The 8,009-nt window shown below is 43.1% G+C and overlaps 1 protein-coding gene across 2 annotated transcripts in view; it reads right to left on the bottom strand.

Annotated features, from left to right (window-relative positions):
* Positions 1–7,343, bottom strand: part of LOC128835368 (carbohydrate sulfotransferase 9-like) — a 28,024-nt gene extending 20,681 nt beyond the window's left edge. The window contains exon 1 of one of the 2 annotated variants that reach the window (XM_054024790.1): positions 7,195–7,343. The gene's annotated coding sequence lies outside the window, so the exon portion shown is untranslated. Of the gene's footprint in view, positions 1–7,102 lie in introns of both variants that reach the window. The other variant, XM_054024789.1, reaches the window with a different exon arrangement.
* Between the last annotated feature and the right edge of the window lie 666 nt (positions 7,344–8,009).

Raw genomic sequence — 8,009 nt, forward strand, 5'->3', positions numbered from 1 at the left:
ACTCCACCGCAGGGGAGAGTACAGACAATCACATCCGCACATACACCAGCCGTGTCTCTCACAGGTCAGTGTATGTGTTTGTGAAATGGAAATGACTGTTCTTTCCCCATTCAAAAGTTCTTTTCCCTGTATTTATGAAGTTTCATTCAGTTATTTAAAAAAAGTCTGTTTACATGGTTTTGGAAGAAAAGTCTACTTTTGGAAACTTAATTCATCTTTATTAGTTCACAAAATATGCTGACTGGGGCTGACATCATTTAGAGATAATAGCAATGTTATATTACCACACACACATTACAAGGTTCATACCAGGGTGCAAAACAACATTGCCAGGCACAGCACATTATAGCACACACATTACTGTGGCTCACTATTAAAATGGTATTTCAAAGCCTCCCTGAGCCATATAGCTCCCCATTGATCTCTTCTTAGAGCTCTATTATCTGGCTGCTAAAAATCAGCAGACAGCTGTTCCACATCCACCCTGGCAGAAACGTGTCCCCCTTTGCTTCACAGATACTATGAAGTACACAGCAGGCAGCTATAACTCTTGGGATATTTTTTTCACTGAGATCTAAACTCATGAGTAAAAAAACAACGAGGAGTCTGGGGGCACCTTAAAGACTAACAGATTTATTTGGGCATAAGCTTTCGTGGGTAAAAAACCCACTTCAGATGCATGGAGCAAAAATTACAGATACAGGCATAAATATATATTGGCACATGAAGAGAAGGGAGTTACCTTACAAGTGGAGAACCAATGTTGAAGGCCAATTTAGTCAAGGTGGGTGTGGTCCACTCCCAATAATTGGTGAGGAGGTGAGGGGGAAAATTGCTTTTGTAGTGAGTCAGCCACTCCCAGTCCCTATTCAAGCCCAAATTAATGGTGTTAAGTTTGCAAATGAAACTTTTTGTGGATCCAGACTAACACAGATACCCCTCTGATACTTTAAACTCATTAGTAGAGGGTGCCAGCGGCCTTTCAAACAGCCAAAGGCACATTCAACTGTCATTCTGCACCTGCTGAGCTGTAGTTGATGTGCTCCTTGGGGAAGTCGAGGTGGCCGGTGTACAACTTCATGAGGAGTAAGGGGTAGGCTGAGCATTTCAACTACTACTAGCATTTCAACATCGCAATGATAATCCTCTGGTCTGGAAAGAAAGTCCCTGCTTGCAGCTTTCTGAACAGGCCTGTGTTCTTAAAGATGCACATGTCATGCACTTTTCCTGACCATCCCCATGATCCACTGCGCTTGCAATACCATAGAGAAGTAACCCTTTCTGTTGATGTACTCTATGGCATGGTGGTCTGGTGCCAAAATAGGGCTACGCGTACCATCTATCAACCCAATGCAGTTCAGGAACCCCACTGCTGCAAAAGCATCCACTATGTCCTGCACATTGTTCAGAGTCACAGTCCTTCATAGCAGGATGTGATTAATGGCCTGCACACTTACATCACAGCAACCACCACGGTGGATTTCCCAACTCCAAATTGATTCCTGACTGATCGGTAGCAACCTGGCACTGCAAACTTCCACACAGCGATCGCCACTCACTTCCCCACTGTCAGTGCAGCTCTCATTTTGGTGTCACTGCGCTGAAGGGCTGGGAAGAGCTTTGCACACACATCCAGGAACGTTAGGGTTACCATATTTAAAAAATAAAAAAAGAGGACACTCCATGGGGCCCTGGCCCCGCTCCTTTCCCACCCCCGCCCCAACTCCACCCCTTCCCCAAAGTCCCTGCCCTAACTCCCCCTCCTCCTTCCCAGCCACACGAAAAGGGCTGCCCGAGCGCTACCGGCTTCACAGTTTGCCGGGCAGCCTCCAGACCCTGCGCCCCTGGCCGGCGCTTCCCCAGCCCGGCAAACCGTGAAGCCGGTAGTGCTCGGGCTTCGGACAGCCCCCATGCCTCCGGACCCTGCGCCGCCGGAGCAGAGCAGCTGGAGCCCGGGAGGGGAAGTGCCCGGCCGGCAGCTGGGGTCCGGAGGCAAAAGGGCTGCCCGAAGCCGGAGCGCTCAGGCTTCGGGCAGCCCCCTTGCCTCCGGACCCCGAACCGCCGGCCGGGCACTTCCCCTCCCGAGCTCCAGCTGCTCTGCTCCGGCGGCGCAGGGTTCGGAGGCAAGGGGGCTTCCCGAAGCCGGTAGCGCTCGGCTCTTAAACAGAGCCGAAGAGTCAGGGGAGGAGCAGAGCAGCCGCGAGAGGGGAAGTGCCTGGCCGGTATTTTCCCGAACACGTTCGGCTTTTTGGCAATTCCCCCCGGACAGGGGTTTGATTACCAAAAAGCCGGACATGTCCGGGAAAAACCGGACGTATGGTAACCCTAAGGAACATGGTCTTGAGCATCAGAAAGTTCTGCAGTCACTGCTCATCAATCCCATACCGGCATAACGATGTGATCCCACCAGACAGTGCGTGTTTCTCAGGCTCACAACCAACGCTCCACCATCTGCAGCTGCTCTGTGAATGCCACCAACAACCTCGAATTGTTTCTTCCTATGTCCCAGCAAGGCTACAATGCACAGATGTTCCCTGCAGCTACTCTGGTGGCTCTGCAAATGCTGCGCTCATCACAAAAGGTCAGAGCTGTGCAGGGTCCTTGCTTCTCACACAGATGGCAGATGTGTGGGTTTGCGAGGCTTTTGAAATGAGGCACAAAACATTATGGGAATGCAGATAAAATTATGGAATGGAGAAAACTGAATTATGGGTCATTGAAATCATGTTCCTAGTCACCACTGTATTACTCATTTGCCCCCATGAGGCATTGCAAACCCTTCCCAAAACACCCTGTGCTAGATGATGGTAAGTTGCACAGTGGTATAGCTACCCACGGTGCAGTGCTCTCTGTATCGATGCAAGTGCTGGTAAGTGAGGAGATGCACCCCTGACACAAGGAGCGTAGTGTGGACACATAAAAGTGATTTAATTACTGTAGTGGCTGTATGTTGACGTAACTTAAGTCAACTTAATTTTGTAGTGTAGACTTACCCTGAGATGAAATCAGGCCTGATATATTGAACTAGTGGGGTCTCACCAAAAGATGGGGTGCTGGAACAATTTATATAGTGGGGGCACTGAGAGTCATTGAACCAAACTGTAAACCCTGTAGTATATGATGGAAGCCAGGGAGTGTGGCAGCACCCCCAGAAACCTTAGTTCTAGCACCTATGCCAGAAGACCAAGATGTCTCATTGTGACCGAGACGTATTCCAAAGGACAGGACACCACACTGAGCACTGAATCCTGAGCATTAATCTCTTTTATTCCCTTTCTTGCATACACATGACAATAAGGACATTTCTGCTAGAAGTGGGAATGTGCAAATTGTCTTTTTGCAGAAATCAGCTATATTTTATGCTTCTTGCAGTCAGAGCCACTATGAATTATATTGTTCTCTAAGGTTACAGTGTGATTAAAAAGAAAGAAGGAGGAAATGGAGTCATAGGGACAAATTCACTGGCGCTCATATCACTCTGTAAAAGTTTGGAGTGATCAAATACACCCTTGTGTAACATTTTCTCCCCTTTGTGTATGTTCCAAAGGAGAGTAATGAAAAGATTCACTCTCAGGCTGCACATCATTTCACCTATTTAGTTTCTCAATTTTAAAACCTGTCAGCTTTCAACAATCAGGCAGAGACCAACAAAAAAATAAATAAATAAAGCAAATACAGTACAGAACTGTGGTAATGTAAACTACTGAAAAAAGGGCAAGCAGCATTTTTCTTCTGCAGAGTATACTTTCAAAGCTGTATTAAGTCAATGTTCAGTTGTAAACTTTTGAAAGAACAAACATAACTTTTTGTTCAGAGTTACGAACATTTCAGAGTTACGAACAATCTCCATGGCCGAGGTGTTCATAACTCTGAGGTTCTACTGTAATAGGCAGTTGTCACAGCACATTAACTTAACTTTGGGATCAGAGTAACTAGATTCTTGCTGTATCTTGTCCAGATGCCTCTCAGTATAATGATGTGGGGGACATACATGCTGTATAGTAAAGACATCAGCAGAACACATAAGGAGTTTTAACATCCTTACATTTGGTAGTATTGAAAGCATCAGCAGTGTTACAAAACAGCAGTGTATAAACTGAAGAAAAACCATAGAGCTCATTGCATAAAAATAATATCCCCATCTTTCCTTAATATCTCCCTCTGCTCCTGCCCATCTCAATTCCCAGCTTCTAGTCCCACTCCCTCCAGTCTCCTATCCTCCATCCCCTCCCCAGTCCCACTCTTCCCCCTTACCCAAACATTCCTCACCCCTCTATATTTGAAGCAGGCAGACTCACTGGGTACCTACAGGGGGTGCACTGAAAGCACTGAATAGACAGTCTCCCTGCTCTCAGTTCTGGCACTACAGCAGCCCCTGGCATCTGGGAGGAGCAATTTCAAGGAAAGTCCTGCTTAGCCCTTATAGCCTGGAGACGGAGCATGCTCTTTGGAGAATTTAGCTGCAAAGCTCTAAGAAGTCTCTACTGATCATGTGGAAAGTGTGATTATTCTGAGGCTTATAATTTCTCCAAAGTTGGACAAATTTTAATGGAGGCAGCAGATAGCTCATCCACAATGATTATTCATCATGACACTCAAGCATTTTTCAGACTCCCTGTTTCCCAGAATAGAGTCCTTCACCCTGTTAATATGGTCTACATTCCTGGTCCTAGATGTATGACCTTACATTGGCCATATTGAAACATATGTTGTTTTCTTACACCCAGCTTTTCAAACCAATCCCAATTGCTCAATATCAGTGACAACTCCTCTTCATTATTTACTTTAGTAGCTGATGTTTAACATCCTCCTTAGTTATTATTGAAATGGAAAATATTTCATCATTAACTATCACCACCCAATATGAATACCTCATGTAGCTATTTCCTAAATACAGGACAAAAATATATATTGAACATTCTGCTTTTTCTTCATTATTATTGACAATTTTAGCATTTCCATCTAGTAATGTACCATTGTTAGGATTCCTTTTATTCCTTATAAACTTAAAAGCTTCCTTTTTATTGTCCTTAATTCTGCTGGTTATAGATTTCTCCTTGTGTCCTTTTTGCTTCCCTTATCAGTTTTCTGCAATTCCTAGCTTCTAATTTATATTCATTGCTACTATTTTCCCTTTAAAAAAATTTTTTTTTTAATATAGCTGCTTTCACTTCCCCTTTAAGAGAGACTGTTTTTAAAACTAATGTAGCCTTCTGTCTTGATTGTGGAATTGTGTCTCTTTGAGCATCTAGTAAAAGTGTTCTTAAATTATTCCAAATTATAATTCATGTTTTTGTTTACATACTTCCTCCAAGCTGATTTGGCTAATTATTGTCAGTTTTGTGAAATTTGGCCCTTTTAAAGAACCAATTATACATATTCTAGTTGGGATTTTATTCTATTTACACATAGCAAATGTAATCAACCCATGATCACTTACATCTAAGCAACCAGATATTTTTAGTTCTGTGACCAATTCCTCATTATCTGTCAACATGGGGCACAATACAGAATTCCTTTATGCTTGATGCAACACTTTTTGAATCAGCAAATTGTCATCTATAATTTTTAGAAATTCCAAAGATTGTTTAGCACTGGCATCATGAGACCTCCAGTACGTCACTCGGATTGAAATCCCCCCATAATAATGCAGCTGGTTTTCCTACAGATAGATAGGTGCTTTACAAGCCAGTCATTGTGTTCTCTAGTCTGGTCTGTAGCAAACACCAACTAGTACCCAAACTTATGCTTTATCTGTTAGAACACTGACCAATAGCATATTGTTCCCTAACCTCATTCTTAAAAATGGCTGAACCATTTTAGCTGAAACTTTTTTAAAAATTCAGCCTTCTGCAGATACCTGACATGAAAAAAAATCAGTCCAAACAGTTCAAGATTGGCAAAGTTAGAAGCCACTGAAAACGGGGTGTTATAATGGGAAGTGTTGGGCAACCTTAACCAGAGGCTACCTTTGCAATCTATAACACACACACACACACGAATTTACATGACAAGAGAGAGACCAATGGTATAATAGTATCAGTTCCACTCAAATTGGTTTATTATTTGCTCAAAGTAAACTAATGAAAAAGAGTCAAAGGTATTTAAAATCTCCACATGATAAACATAAAAATGCAGGTGTGTCTCAAACAAACCTTTGGTAAGCAAAAATCTTAATGCCTTAGCACGAGAGTGATCCTCACCATTCTATCCATGATAAGGGAGAGGTTCCAGGTTAAAAAATGAAATGGCATTAATCATCACATCCTTACTGATACGTTTGAGTGAAAGTGCAAAAGAATGAGCCTGTAGGTCTGAACAATAAAAGGCAGGAGAAACATCTAGAAACTGATATCAATATCAGTAGTTGGGTTCCATTCTCTGCATAAACCTTGTTATTCCATTCTGAAGAGAACTATAAATGATCTGGTTTCAATTTTAGGATTGCCACATTGGGTCTTCTAATATGTGGAGTAGAGGGAATTATATCTGCAGCTCCACATGAACAACCAATCACATCCCTTTAGAAAAAAATAAAGGAAAAGGGATGTTTAAAGTAAGATATTCCGAGTACCTTTCTAATGTAATGGCAATTCCATAAGTAAGTAATATGGCTACAGTTAACAGAACAACAACAAAGAAGGACTATGAAGGACATCTCAGTTTTCCCTTTATTGAATATTGTTAATACACCATTTCAAGTGTGCTTTAGCTATTTTATACACAGTAAGTGCCTGGTTTATATAGAATCAAAACAAATAGGTTGGAAGACATTATACTAAAGACATTATAATAGGTCAGCTTATAAAGGCCAAGAGGGACAACAATGTTAGTTGACATTTATTGGCTGTCTACACAGCCATCCATGTAACAAAATTACTCCTTTTGTATTGTATGGCAGGTCTGAACATTTATACTTGAGAAGCAGTCTATGATCACATAGTAAAGACTGTAGCACAAAATATATGCACATGGAAACAGAGAAAAAGTTGCATCTGTATTTCCTAGGAATTTCAGGCATTTGGTGTATTTCAGGCTTTTTGTTGATATTTGTTAGCTTAGACATGCAACATTTACATTATCTTAACACCATTTCACTCACATTTCCTAGGTTTTTAAAAAAGAAATTCCATCGTCTGGAAGACGTAGTCATGTGCCATGCAGACACCCTGCACTGCCTCATTCAGTGTTTACCTTACTCAGTGTAACACTGATTCCTGCAGCTCCTGCATCTGTTGATGAACACCTTGTGCCACTGAAAACTTCATGCAAGAGCACATCAAGATTCAAGCGCCATGGAAAAATCACCGGTGTCTGGAACATAACCTTTCCAACTGTATTAGCTAATCATGCTAAATGAAACAGGTTTCTGACAAAGGCTTGCTTCATTCACATCTGAACTGTGACTGACCCTTGCATGAGTGTATGCAGCAAAAAGAACCTTCCCACTTTGTTTGCCCTGCATAAGGGCCAGTCATAATCACAGTCCTAGCACTCAAGGAGCTGAGGACAATGGCTTCAGCCTCCGCCCCCCCCCCCCCCAACGCACACACACACACACACTCTCTCTCTCTCTCTCTCTGCTGCCTGGATCATGGAGGAGGCTGGGTACACCAGAGAGAACAGGCTGCTTCAATCCAAAGTATGATGCAAGCTGTGCACCTGTCTTGTAAACTGGGAAACCCTGAGGCACAACTTCTCAATCTAGGACTGTGTGGCTTCCCAACTCAGGGCTGTGTCTGGCTGGTACAATCTAGTTCTTAATGACCAAATCTCCCCAAACTTTAGGAAAGTTTGGATGTGGACTCCACAGCTCAAGTCCATCATTAATGGGAGCACACTGGTAGCCAGTGAGGACACCAAAATATGAGTGAGAACAGTGTAGCACAGGGGTGGGCAAACTTTTTGGCCTGAGGGCCACATCGGGGAATAGAAATTGAATGGCGGGCCATGAATGCTCACAAAATTGGGGTTGGGGTATGGGAGGGGGTGAGGGCTCTGGTTGGGGG

The sequence above is a fragment of the Malaclemys terrapin genome, chromosome 4, assembly GCF_027887155.1.
Source record: "Malaclemys terrapin pileata isolate rMalTer1 chromosome 4, rMalTer1.hap1, whole genome shotgun sequence".
In the NCBI taxonomy this organism is placed as follows: Eukaryota; Metazoa; Chordata; order Testudines; family Emydidae; genus Malaclemys; species Malaclemys terrapin.